The sequence below is a fragment of the Patiria miniata genome, unplaced genomic scaffold (genome assembly GCF_015706575.1).
Source record: "Patiria miniata isolate m_02_andy unplaced genomic scaffold, ASM1570657v1 HiC_scaffold_8, whole genome shotgun sequence".
In the NCBI taxonomy this organism is placed as follows: Eukaryota; Metazoa; Echinodermata; class Asteroidea; order Valvatida; family Asterinidae; genus Patiria; species Patiria miniata.
This window is the reverse complement of record NW_024037075.1, coordinates 5,962,929-5,978,346: the sequence shown is the minus strand read 5'-3', so window position 1 is coordinate 5,978,346 and position 15,418 is coordinate 5,962,929.

Genomic DNA, 15,418 nt, shown 5'->3' with positions numbered 1-15,418 from the left:
ATGATTCAAGGATAATTTCCCAGTCGCTGATTTAAAAATAGCATCTTGCCAAGGGGTAATCTAAACCCCCTTCTTTGCAAAACGCCACCCTGTGGGGTACTGCTACATAACCGAACGTCCAAGGTAAAGGAGAGTTCTTTATTTCCTATATCCAATCAGAATCTAGCAGGAGGAGTTCCTCATTAAGAGACGCATCATTAACAAAGAAATGACCTCTTGCTTAATATGGAGACGTGCTACAGTTATTCTTTCGTAAGTACAGTTAATCAACTCACCTGGTCCTCTCCTTCTAGGCCAAGATCGATCACGTTGGGCACTTGAAGATCGCCTAGTCATTATCGATGCTTTTGATCTGATGAAGTCTCATTAAAACAAATATATTTAGAAACCGTGCAGTGCTATTTTCGTCTCGTGTTATGACACGAGGGGGGGGGGAGGGGGGCTGGTACCATATTTCAATAGGGGGCGATGTTCAAATTCGACGATTATTAACACTAGATTACAGAATGGTGTACCGTATTTTGAACAGGCGGACATTATACCAGTATAATTTTTTTGGGGTGTCAGGGGGGGGGGGGGGGTTCGACTTATTTTTTAGGAATTTGTATGATAATTTTTTTTTTTGACAGAGCTGGGGGGGGGTTTGACCCCCCCCCCCCCTCTGGATCCGCGCCTGGTATTTTGGGGAACATAGGTATTGGGGAACATAGGTTTTGAGGAACATAGGTATGCACCCCCTTCAATCCTACCTACCCTAACCGGTTTCCACCCTGCCCCGTTCTATTATCCTCATTTCCTCCCCAATAACCCTGTTGCCCCGAATCCTACCCTCCTGCTACCCGAGCTTTTACGATTGTATGATATAAAGTAATTGTATTTTGTGTATAATAATAATAATAATAATAGTGGATATTTATAAAGCGCACGTATCCACCAGGACTGGTGCTCAAGGCGCTACATCATTATTACCCCTGCTCATTGGGCACACAAAACATTCCAAAGTGTATAGTATAATATATTTTTGGCTTTGTTATATTTTTGTATATTTTTCCAATGTATTGCATGTTATACCTATTTTGGTTTATTGTACACTCGGAAATCAATTTTCATGTAATTTTAGAATGACAATAAATAAATCTTTGGGATAGTTACACGGTTAAACATAGTTGGACTAAAATTAGCCCGAACTCTATCCAGTCGACGATGGTTGACTACGCTAGTCGACTATTTGGAACCAGCCTACTGGGCCTGGTTGCATCGCTGGTTAACAATAGCCGCGCGCATTCATCACGTACAGCAGGGAGCCAGGACCAGGAAGTTTGCGATGACATTTTGACCAGCGTTTGACTAGAGACGTTCGCACGTTGCTATTAGTGCGCATGTGTAAGTTTACGTCAAACACCAACCACTAGTCAACTAATGGTCCTTGCCCGAACTTGCTCTAATCTTATGTTATCTCTAATGTTCGTGCTTACGGATAGACCTACATCAGCAGACGGGGAGTATTATACAGCATGAATAAATCCCCGTCATCTGATTGGTAGGCCGTTGATCACATGTCACTGAATTATTCGTCCCAACCCACGGCCCGACCGCACCGCAAAAATAGAAGTTCTATTCCACGGTAAATAGAAGTTCCATTGCACAGTCACACTATTGATGGCTAGGCTCTGACCAATCAGATGATGAGCATTTATTCAGGCGTTGTATAGAACAAATAATGAATGCTTCACATTCGTGCAATGGAAAGAATAATTTTGTTCGGTGACAGATGAAATGTCCATTCAACTCGGCTTCGCCTCGTGGAATGGAACATGCAATCTGTCACCTCATGAAATTATTCTTACCATTGCACTCATAAACATTCATTATTTGCATACTGTTGTACCGAATCTGTCGATAGTATGAATGCTAATGAAATAATATTATTGTGTTTCGCGACAATATATAGGCATGGGGCCAAACCCATGCCATAAGGACACATGCTATAAAAGTTGCACATGCTAAGCTGTACGAAGATAGCTTAGACCTTTAGCAATTAGCAGTGTCGTGGATACACGGGGAGTAGGATTTATTCAAACAACAATTCTTGGTAAAGCTAACAGAATGGTTATTTCAAAGAATTTTTTTTTTATTTCCGGAGCAGGTGTTTCGTTTCGCATTTTTTTTTAACAATTTTTTTCCTGATGGTTTTTCCTCCTGTGAAACTTCATGTAGAAAATGCATCTAGCAAAGACCTGTCACCGTACGTTTGAATCCATATAGGGATACAGGGCAGGTAAAAACGAAAAATGACCTATGAGAAGAAAGAAAAAAAAGTTCAGTTGTCAAATTTGATTGCTTTTTAAGGTGAAAAAAAGAAAGAAGATTATTCCAGGGACTAGGTCACATTCTTTTTGACTCACCCTGTATACTCTCGACAGACTCAGTGCAATAGTAGAACATGCTCGTTTAATATATGCTTCGTTGGTGTGTCAAATTTAATTGCATTTTAAGGGGGAAAAAAATCAAATCTTTTGACTCACCCTGTTATGTAATCAAATTACACATTTTATTTAAAATGTAACTAATGAAGTCTTCTCAATATCACAAAATTATTTCTCAATTCATTTATTTTTCTTGTTTTATTATTCCCTATTTGTTACTTTTATTTATTATTATTATTCTTATTATTTTTATTTTGGATACTCCTAAATCTTGCATTATAGCAGCCCCTAATCATGTCGCCTCGAAATACACCTGAAACCCCAAGCCGGGGTTTTGACAAGCGTGCGTCATGTTTTAATTGCAAACGGCAGGAGCTGCTTTCAGAGACAAGTGGAGATGGGGGAGGTGGTCAAGGGTTGGAAGGAGAGAAAGAGAGAGAGAGAAATGTCAGCACCCTGAGCCGAGTAAACAAGCGTCTCTCGGTCCTCCAATCACGGAGACATGAGGCAGACCGGAGATTGTACATCCCGGAGACAAGGGATGTAGACTCGGAGAGATTGGCTGAGTTGCACGCGCTCGCTCGTATACGCCAGCGGAGCAAAGTACACATTAATTATGTGTCGTCAGTGGCAGACAGACAGCGCGATGCGCGTGCAGGGGTGGGCCGGGCAAAATGTGTGGATACACCGGCCGGCAAACCATGTTGGAATTGGGTAATTGGATCGTGAGATTAATAAACCGTTGCCATTTCATGCCTTGCTGGTGTTTGTTCGGTGCAAGTACTGTATGTTCTCTTCATTAACTTGCACGTTACTAATCTCGCATGATTTCCGTTTGCCTTTCAAAAGTACAGTCTGATTTTCTTACAAAAGTATAACATAGTTTTAGCAATTAATATAAAACCCTCATTTAACGAAATGCTTAATTGTATCAACTTGTAAAGTCCAAATTTATTTAACGCCAATATGTAGCATTCCTAGAGTTCAAAATACGTTGAGCCATCGCTATTCTAACGGATGTATTCTTGCAATTAATGTACTTATATTTATGACAATAATTAAATTATCTGCCTGTGCGTGACAATATTTTAATTAGAAATCGGATTGCGACAATACTTATTAAAATATCCCGGTACAGAACGATTCGACTTTAAAGAAGACTTAATGACAAGTATAACAGAACATCGGAGGGCATCGGTTTGAAATGCAAGTAACATTGAAGTTCAAATCGCATGACCTACTCAAAGTTATGTCGCACTGTCATTCGATCGGGATCGGTAGTACCGTTAAATAAATGAGCGTGAATGACTATCTGTGCTGTGGGCAGATCTACAATAAAACAATAAGTGTGGGCAACGGCAACATTTGTTAGCCCTGAACTTTTGACATCTTTAGATTTTTAAACACCCTTTATATAGAATGGTACGCCATTAAGATATCGCATACACTGCTTGGCATTTCTCAATACAGATCCTTTCTGTTCTCTAAATGAAAATGCCTGTGGCCCGACTTTTCCCGAGGGTTCTTTGTCGACGATGCGTCGTCATGGCAACGCAACCCAGGTCACTCTTTTTTTCTTCTGTTTTTTTTTGTAGTTCTTGATTCTGCAAGACACCTGGTGACATTTCGGAGACAGTGGCAATGAAAGGTCGGATTGCAGCCTCTCATAGCACATAGTGTCTGGTGGGTAACGGGAGCTCGTTTGTATTCAACGCCCGGCACAAGCCCACTGTCTTCTTTATAGGGGCAAGTCTTTCTTGCACCTGATCCGGCGGAAAAACCGATCGATGACTTTTGAAGACCGACGGCTGTTGGATCAGTCTTGGGTTTTCAAGAATTCGATGTTAAGGTTTCAAAAGTACTCCTGAAAAATGCAATAAGTCGACAATTCAATACCATAGCAAATACAAATATTAACAGCTCTTTTTCAACATTTATTTTATATTTTCGTATCTCATTCCATTAATATTCTTGCATGTGTTTGTACAGCATTATTGAAGCAAACATCAACGACTCCAGTGGCGTAAATCTGTGCCGGCGGGTGGGGGGATGGGGGATGACCAAAATCCAAAAATTGCCCGGCTGTGGAAATTCGAAAAGCAAGGGGTGGGGGCCTGGACACGACATTACACGGGGGGGGGGGGCTCTTCAGGATATAGATGTATATCAAAATGAATACTCGCACTTCCATCAAAACAGCGAATTTTAAAAGCTTTTGCACTTTGTTTGTCCGCTTTTCAGTGCTATTAATTACACTTTGGTTGTTGGGATGTTGGAAATATACCTCAACCTCAAAACCCCTATTTTTTTCTCTTCACGAAAAAGTGGGCGGGGGGGGGGGGTGATTCAGTAGCTCATCCCCCAGTCTAAAAGTGGGGAATATATACCCCATCCCCCCTGGATTTACGACCCTGAACGACTCCATTAATGGATTTCAAGAAACGAATTATTTTTTTGGGTTATAACAAATGTTTATCGACACATTTACCACGGGTTCAAACCGTACCTGTTTCAGTCTATTTGAGATATGGCAGACAGAATATGAGGGCGCTATTTGGTTTGGGCAAATACAAAAGAGTTGACCCAAGTCAAACAGCACCATCCTATCGTGTCTGCCATATCTCAAAATAGGCTAATAAATTGGAGGGTGTGCCTGCCTGAAGGATTTCTCAGATAATGTCTGTGAATTAAACAATGTTAATTGCATGACAGGAATTGCATAACAGACAACAACTGGTTAAGCTGTTGTTACGACCAATTATCACGCTCATTGACCGTGGCTGTCTTGCATACAGTCGGTAACTAGTGTTACACTTCTTGAGGGCACCTTGGGTCCATAATGTTGTCGGGGGGGGGGGGTCCCAAGGCCAATGATGCATAATTGTTGTTCAATTCGAGATTTTGAAGGGCGGGGGGGGGGGGGGGGGGCTCCCGGGGGTACGTTCCCACCATAATCCTCCCGTTACTACACCACTTTGTTCCGACACCCCTATGTTCCGACTGCATATATTCGTATCCCTATCCATAACCCTAAACCTAACCCTAACCCTCACCGGGAGTAACACAATCGGAACATAGGGGTGTCGGAACATAGGGGTGTCGGAACATAGGGGTGTCGGAACATAGGGGTGTCGGAACATAGGGGTGTTGGAACATAGGTTGAGTTTTCGGAACATAGGGGTGTCGGAACATAGAGCAGTCACCTAATCTTCCCCTGTAGTTACGCCACTGCTTGCTTAAAGTACAAGAGAATAGCCTTCACATTAAAAAATAACAAATTCTCTTTAATCAGGCATTTTAGAAGAAAAAAGACACAGGACGACCGTGAGTTCATTGTTCAGGACATTTTCCACAAACTCTGGTTATTAAAAAAAACCCGTCATACCCGAAAACAGTTCTTAGAAAACAGCCGTAGTGTGCCACCGCCAGGATCATAATGGAGAGAAAAGGCAGACACTTCGCAAATGATTCGCCCAAAATTACTCGACACCGTGAAAGAGCACGGTGCCGTTAAGTAGAAAGGTAACGGGTTTAATTTCACATCTTCCTTAAGTACTTTGCAAACGCTGTCCTTCCGGTAAGCAGTAATTTTGTCCTTTTCAATTTCAAAATTGAGTTGGGCTGAATACAAGTCATGGGTGAAATTCAATAAATTTGAGTCTGCAACTGAGTATTAGATATCATCTAATAATACTTGATGCCCCAACATGAATGAATATCGTCACTTCAGTATGCTCCATATAAGAAGTTTCTAGAAATGTCTCCAATGCAATGAAGGAGACTTGTGGCATTTTCATCTTTAATTGGATTTAAGACGGAAAACTCTTCACTGAAATTCAGAAATAGGACATTCTGTTTACTATGGGTGAAGATGACGCAGTCTTCAATGTTAACTTCCCATAATTTCGTCTCGATTAGTTTCGAAATATAATCAAAAATGGAAAACTAAATTAGAGAAACGGCCTCGAATCGGACTTATTACAGAGGCCATAATAATTTGAAATTTTGCAACTATGAGGGTACTCAGACTATACGTGCATGGTGCAACATCTGAAGGCAAATGTTCAAAATTGTGTACAAACACTACTAAAATTGTGCACACGGCCACTATCATCATGCACATGGGCGTCGCCGGGGGGGGGGGGAAGGAGCGCCTCCCGCCACCCCCCCCCCCCCCCCCCCCCGGAAAAGAAAAAAGGGGGGGGGGAAGAAAAAAAGAAGACGAGGTGCGAAGTCATGTTGCTGTTAATTTAATGCACATTTAACAAGATGGGCGTCCGCAGGGGTGTCAATGGAAGTGGGGTGGGCAAATGTCCCCCGCCCACCCTCGAAAAAATGATAAAGTGAGAATATTCTAGAGAAAGTACAACGATTTTGGGAAATAATGTGCTTTGCCCCCCTCTAGAAAAAAATCCTGGCGACGCTCATGTCTATGTACTTAGCCTACTATTTGACCCAACAGTTTTGGCAGGAAAAGAAAAGTGTAAAAGTATTATCTCTAAATGTCCATGATGACATCGATATAACTAGAGAAAGTACGATAGGGTCGTCTTCACCTATTCCCCTCATATTCTACCACCAATTATACGTGCTAAGTGGTCGTCTCCCGTGGAGAGGGTCCTAATGCACCTATATTTAGCCAGCTCTCAGCACCCTGCAGTTTGGTGCAATAAGTGAGCATGATCACCCCAGTCGTCCGACCGTCGTCTGCTGGCTGCAGTGCCTTTTTTTCTGCAGCCAAGTATAGATCGTTTTGCACCGAAAAGTCATGTGTGAGTTTGTGTGTTTAACAGTGATATGTACTATGAACAAACCTCAGGTGTGTTCCTTGTTTAAGTGAATTACGATAACCAGACAAATCTCAAAGATGGCCGCCGAATGCAATGGATTTGTAATCACTAACAGTAATGCGCATGCACCAGTTTTTAACAGAATGGTTCTCGGACTATACTAAACCTGAGCCATGAATCGGAAACAAAAGGTGAAATGTATTTCCATCAAAAGTAGGCCTTGATCATACACAATAAAAGAATTAAAGAAAATCCACACTTTTTTTTGGGGGGGGGGACTAATAATTTCACGGGAATGAAACCTACGGCGTTTGCATAGAACCTTTACCAGCAATCTTGTACTCACTAGGCTACGATGTTGCTCCATTCGTCTCCCAAAATTAAAACGTATAGTAAATACAGCACAAATCACGTGATCCTTCGCATGTGTAATTTGGTCATTTAATTTACTTGGCTGCAGAAAAAAAGTTGCCTCCCGTCCGTCAGGTCACAGCAACCTGCTCATCAGACTTTCAACGGGGGACGACAGAGAAACGGTTTCATCATGGTGAGCCCGCCGTGCGTCACGGCCGGTATTTCATTACCTGGTCCTTGTCCGCACAAATTTCATTTCGTGTTTAAAGGAAATACTTGTGCTTCACATACAAAATAGTTAAAGGCACATTCAATTTGGGCGATTCACAATGCAGTGCGCCACCAAGAGTTTGCCACGGAGAGTCCATTTTTCAAGTTTACGGTCGACAAAACATGGCCCACATACAAAATAGTTAAAGACACATTGAATTTGGGCGATTCACAATGCAGTAGGCCACCAAGAGTTTGCCGCGGAGAGTCCATTTTTCAAGTTTACGGTCGACAAAACATGGCCCATTTGAATGAGTGTCGGTAGACAACTTGAGCTAATATGTCATAGATTGGGGCATAGTGTTCTGCCGCCTTACCAAAAACACCATATTGATAACAAGAAAAGAAATAGGCAAACAGAGCCTCGAATCATAAGCTTACGAAACCACTGACCGGAAAAACTAACGATTTCAAATGTCCCGCACTGCGAATTTGTCGACCATCTCCCACAATGCACTGGGAAAAATGAACTCTCCGTGGCAAACTCTTGGCGGCGCACTGCATTGTGAATCGCCCGAATTAAAAATGACCTCAACCGCCTCCGGCACAGTGTTTAATCAGTTTTATGTCCCTCGTCAAACTTCAATCATTCCCCCCCTTTTTTTTCTAATATCAGATGTTTTGACCAACAAAACATTAAAAACAAATTGCTCAAGCTGCACATTAATGATGGTGAACACTTTTTGACTTTAGCGCGTCTGAATTCACGCTACTATATTAAACAAAGTATGAAAACAGGTTTGGGCAATTAGTAATGCTATTCTACCTGTCACTTGGTCTGAAATAACCATCATCTTTGGTCAATTTAAGTCACACTTCCCAACCATTTCGGAAAAGAATGAGCCCTCAGTCAAGAATGCAGTTGATATTGTTTTAACCAACAAGAATTTGATTACCTATCGTTGCCTACCTTTTAGTCTGAGTATCACCTGTTATCAAACAGAGCAGTTTATGTTTTACTCAGATATATGGACTAAGCTGTTGATTGGTGAATTTGGAAATTAGATGCCATGTTTTTTGTAATACAACAACGGGCATAGAGAACTAATAAAACCTAGACACGGCATGGCTCTCCAAACTGTAAAAGCATAATATTGCATAAATAGGTTTTATTTGATGTATACGTACGGGTCAAACCGAAGACCCGAAGGCGCCCGCCGAATGGTCAGAATCTCGAGGTCAAGACGCATTCTAGTTGCAATAATTAATCGTCGATTCTGCTCGCATATCATAGACCCTTGCTGTGCAAGGGGATATTCCATAGAACGTTTAAATAAAGCTAGGGTATGATAACATCTAATTCTAATCCATTTTTGGCAATTATTGTCGACCACTATATACGTTCAACTCGAAAACTGTTCAGTTTCCACAAGCTTGGATTGGAGACAGGATGCATCTTTAAGAAAAGACAGACAGACAAGACAGAAAGGGAAGAAAAAAAGAGTCGCATTTTCATCTTCATCCCGTCTGATCCAGAGCCAGATAAAAACTCATCAAGGGAGAGAGAGAGGGAGCTCCAGCGCGAGCTTGTCAGGTTCGCCTCGGGGCAGTAGCCGATATGTGGACCCCGTGCGCGCGTCATCCACGTGAACACATCGATTAGGGGTCCCGCTCCCACCTGCAGCCCCGGGTACCGAAGCGATCCGATGCAGGCAAGCAACACTGACTTGTGCCCGCTCATCATCGACGCTTATACAGGGACTGCACCGACGCCGATCTATCCCGTTCCCGGGTGTGAAGCAACAGAGTGAAATTATAACTACTTCTACAACTGTTCTACTATATTTTTAGCATATGATTCATGACATAACCGCTCTGGCAGGGGACAGCAACTCAGGCAAGCAAGAACAACCAATGCCAACTGTTCTACTTCTGTTTCTTCAGTTATACGATTCATGGGTGACTGTTCTATGTAACGACACCTCTGTGTTCCAGTAAGGGTCACAATGGGCTTCTTTTCTAATATAAATCACATTTTTTGGAAGCATATTATATAGTCTTCATAGTACTCGATTAAGGACGAAAACTTTTGCCGCGTTTGTTAGCTATGACATAAAAACTGAAAATTACCCCGCTGATTCCATGTGTCGTTCCAATGGGGGATGTTTGAGCTGTTGTGTGGTGCATTGAAAAGGAGCGAAAAGGGAATTGATATGTAGGGCTTAGTTTTACGGTTAGGGTGTGTGTCGGAACATAGGTGTGCGTGAACATAGGTGTCTAACCCGATTCGCGAAACAATCACAACCCTAGAATGGGAACAGAAAAAATTATTTACAGGGAGAGAACAACTCACGAGAAGTAAAACTTCAACAAATAATTATAGCAATACAGTTGTAAAAGAAAAGAAGGCAGAACAATTGAAATATTAAAGGCATTTATTTAATTTTTTTGAGAGGAGAAATGTCAAAGTAACTTATTTTCACATTTAATGAGTTCTGCATATTTATATTTATTTTTGCCAGTGATTATGATGTTTCTCGGTGAGCTTCAGCGAGTGGTAAAAAACAAAACTGATGGGTTTCATAAAAGTCGGGATGATAATCAATGGTAAAACTTGAAAAAAAAAACACCAATTATATAAATTATGAGGGTGAACCTGCACCATTTACGTCTTGCAATTAACCAAATGAGGACAGTGTGAAACAATAGTGTGCGAAAATACTTTTTTGTGAAATGTCAGTCTGGTTATCTAAGTATGGAGAAACAAAGTAACTTACAAATAAAGTATGCCCATCTTAACGAGGAAACTATCAAACTGAGGGCCGACTCAGCAAACGTTTCGGTGACTATTACGTCAATTGTGATTTTTAGCACCAAATACGGAAGCTGGTGAGAACAAACAACAATTAAATGATCTTTCTACTCCGCAGAAGGTTCTCCGTGAAATCGATAAAAAGTAAACTAAATGAGCGTGTCAGAGAAAATGTGAAGATTTGCATTTTGTTGACCATGGGCGTCGCGAGGGGGAAGGGGGAGGGCCCCCGGAAAAGCAAAATAAAACAAAAAAGAAACAAAGAAAAAAGTGAAAAATAAAGAAAGAAAAAGAGGTGCGAAGTCTTGTTGCTGTTAATTTAATGGGTTAAGGGGGGGGGGGGGGTTGTCCCTGCTCACTTTCGAAAAATGATGAATCTAGAATATGCTGAAAAAGTACAGGAATTTATAGGGGATGTGCTTTGCCCCCCTCTGGAAAAAAATCCTGGCGACGCCCATGTTGTTGACTGCTAGGTTATGGATATGTTGTCGGGAACACATTGTTGTATACGTGAAGAAGAATTACGTGATATCCAAATCAAGATTAACAACTGAATTTTAATTGATTTTTGGGTGAGTGTTTTGTTTTTGTTTTCTTATGTAACGGGCGCGTTTTCATTAAACCTTAAAATAAAGCGTCACGTGACCACTAAATACTGCAAAAGCTGAGGGTTCAAATTTAGAATCCTTGGTATCAATTGGAATTTAGTATTTTGACAGTCCATAGTGCGACTTAAAATGGTAATATCTGTCGTTACTCTGAGTGTTTTATTTCCTTATTAGGTTTAAGATAGCTGAGCGCTATTGAAACACTAAACTCAACCGACACATTTTTCGCATTTAATGTCAAGCGATTGAGCAAACACAAAATGGCCGTCTGAGCACATGTTACCACTGCGCATGCGCGCAATATTCCCCTTGCCGGCTGTACCTTGCCAGCAACACGGTGAATCGATATCGCCGGCGGATTTCCCCTTGTCAAAATTTCAAAATTACCCTAAGAAAACCCTCACAGGGGGAGCGCGAACGCTTCCCCCCTCACCGGCAGTCTGGCGATTAAATTCAGGGAGTTTGTTTTAATTTTGTCTGGGCCCTGTGGGCAAGAAATAGCAGAGACACGGGAACTTGCATAGCTGAAATTCTGACGGATAATGACGAAAAGATTGTGAACGGAATTGTAATTCGCGATTTTGGATCAACTTATACAGTATGGAGTATGGCATTACTTAATGAAGCTATTATTTGTACATCTCACTGAATACGCAGGTTTTTAAAGGAAATGACGTAATTTGCAAACATTCAAAAGGGAAACTGCGAAAAATATAGTGAAATATTCTTCATGATAGTTGGCTAAGTACATATATACGTGATATAGGATAAGGCATCGTGTGGAATCATAGCGCATATATGCTGTCATTTTCAAGAAAAGGAGTAATATACCATCATTTCTCGCGATAGTTCTGAACGAACAATCGCGAGAGAAAAAAACCCAGTTTGTTTTCTTAAAACAGGCCTACTGTTTTATTTTTTCTTCAAATACTGTCATCATCCCAGACAGTGATAAAAGCAACTGATGGGCTTCAAAAGAAAGTCGGGGGACCATGGTTTTCAAAAATAATTATGAGTGAGAACCTTCACTCCGTACTGCAATTAACCTCATATGGTTCGAGGGTATAGTGTGATAGAAATAACATGTTTTCGTGAAATGTCAGTTTGTTGTTTAAGTACGGCTAAAACTAGTAAAAATGCAATAACAGACAATGGGTCCTAGCTTTACGATAATGATGTTGCGCAGGAGGAAACTATTGAACCGAGGGTCGACTAGGAACCCATCTGCGATTTGAAGGATGTAATTTTAATCAAGAAGCACCACGGTCAGTGGGAACGTGTTAGCAGCTTACCTGTCCTTTGTCCTTTTCAACTTTGCAATGGCCCGTCTGTGAAATCGGTGACATTCACTCAGTGCAATAGCGAAGATATCTGAATGAATTATTATTGGCTGTTTGGGAATAAACAAAAATCAAAAACTGGCGGTCGGGGGGGGGGGGGAGAGGTGGGCGGGGGCTGGACACCATCTTAAACAAAAGTCCTCACGTTTTGACGGTAATGGCAGTCCGCAGAAAAAAAAATACTTCACGAAGCACTCATTCGATCGAATTGCGGGTACCGTGTTTTTCAATAGCGGAGTCTGGCCTCTAGCGTTCGTGATTCCTGATTAGAGGGTCAGGGGTTCGAATCCAGCTGCTGCCCACGGTGTTTTGTCCTTGGCATAGCCACTTCACCCAGACTTGCCTCTCCACCCCTGGGGGGGGGGGGGGGGGGTTAGAAGACGGTGGGCCATATTGGCTCGTTTTACAGTCTTTACTTACTATACACTTCAAGGTGATTAAGAAGGTTGGCGATGTACTGTCGTTACGGTTGTTTTAGGATTTGGGGTAATCTTCCTCTCCAAAGAAACATGCACCAGCTCCACAAAGTTGTGCTGGGAGCCAAATTGATGACTCATACTATCTGTCCATTTTAAGCGAGGTGTTCATAGTTCGGAGAGTAAGGTGTTCGGGGAGTCAGGCTGGCTTAGCGGTACTCGGCGCCTCCTACCGCTGTGACCCGGGTTCGATTCCTGCCTGGGCCATTGTGGATATGGTTTTCACTTCCTATTTGATTCCGTGGTTTTTTTCTCAGAATATACTTCTGGGGTGTTCCTCCGACGCCTAAAACTGTAATTTCTTCAAATAGTCTCCTCTTAATATTGGGCCCCATGGGAGACAAGTGGATTCCACTGAATTGGCTACCTAGTTAAATATAAGAATTAAATCAATAAATAAATTGTTGGAAGCTTGAATCATTATTGCGGAAATTTCAGTCAATTTTATCAATCATCAAACTGTGCCTTTTCAATAAAATTGCATCGTTACTTCTTACATGTTCCGAGGTTCGTGCATGCTTTGACAATTTTATTTTGCCTGCTAACAAGCGCCCTCTTACGTCCGGAAGTAGTGTTGGTAATGCGATACTGTGACACCTTACAGGTAAAGTACATTCTAAAACGTCTCGGGTCGGATTCGAACCCGTTTAGTGTGGAATTTGGACTCTATAGAATACAGACTCACTTGTTGTATTGCGCATGCCTAAATGACAAATTACGTGTGAGGGATAGACTCCGTATAAAAGAGACCAGATTTCACCAGGGTGACCGTTTTAGCCGATTTTCGGCTAGGCTTTGACAGATTTATTTGTTAAAAAACGAGTTTGACAGAAAATTTGACAGAATGGATACTTTTGGCAGATTTCTGGCAGAAATCTGCAAAAAATGGTTATTTACAGAAAACCATAGCAAATTTGAAAAAAAAAATGGTACAATTATTTAAGAAACCTTCAATCTTTTCAAACAAACCCTTGCATAATGGGACAGGTTGGCTGGTCTAGGCGCTGAGGTTCACTGGGAAATGGACTTCACGCCGCAACCGCGTTTTGCCTGAAATTTACGCAATAATTTCATAACATCTTTATGTGACTATATTGTTAATATTGTAATTTGAACCTTAATTAAGGCAGTACTACAAATCTGCATGTTATTTTAAGGGTTTTTAGTGTATTTCGAGGAAATCTGGGGAATTTGGCAGATTTTTGATAAATCTGACAGATTTTTGAAGCGCATTTAGCAGAATTTTGCCATAACCTTACGGTCACCCTGGATTTCACAGGAATCCAAATATTCATTTGACACCGGAATCTGGGTCATACTTGACCTGATACTTTTCAGGATCAAAATGGCACTTCTTTGGATCATGTGCCCGGTCATTGTGACCCGTTACCTTGACAAAAGTGTCATTTTGAACCAATAAAGGGTCATTTTGATCCCTTGTGGCCTAACATGTGGCTTACCATTGTTCAAGTGCAAGTACCCTCTTTAACATACCTGTTCCTCTACACTGATCCCTTCCCGCCTCCCACCGCCCCTTCCAGGAGCCCCTCGCCATCCCCCTGCATGCTCCCTTTCCATCTCCTTTACCCATCATGTTATCACGGTCTTATCTCTCCAAACCTTTGAGACGTATGTTGACATTTTCAGACTTCTGCGGTCTGAGTGCTTCGAGCCTTATACTTTGTTTGGACGTCGGCGGAATCAATTTGACTTGCAAATCTGCAGCATGTAACGCCAGTGCAACGACCGTTTACCCATCCAGGCCCCAAGCCGCAACTGTCAAGAAGGGAGGAATCTTTTTGGGGTCGTATAGAACGTCTAGGGAACATTGCTTTTTTATTATTATGGACTGCAAAAGATGTTATTAAAGCCATATTTATTTATACGTGACGGTGTTGTAAGATGGGCCCCTGAGAAGGGGCACAATCCACATACTCGTGCCTTTGAATAAAATAATTTGTGTTGTTGACAATTTGTTGCAAACTGCCTAATCCTTCGAAAATTCAGCAATTGTCCGACATTTTTTCTCTAAAATTCGTTCTTTTCATACTTTCATAACACGTCTGTCTTAAAATCAGGTCCGATTTGATTTTTGAACACAATGCTGAAGTCGGATTGTGAAAAACGTATTTAACCTATTGTTAGTCTTAGAGGTCTGTCAACTTGACGCCACTCCGAAAGGGAAACAAACTATGTGAAGACGGCTAGAAATCCGTGAATATCTCAGAGGTGTGAGCATTGACTCAATATTATGTATGTTGGTATGATCATGGTATGATGCAGTATACGGTCCCCTAGTCACCCAAGCTGATGAATACGTGACCAAACGTGCGAAATGGACGACCGCTAGATGTGTGCAAATGCAGACAGGTTGTGTGCTGCTCGTGTGTGATCATTCAATT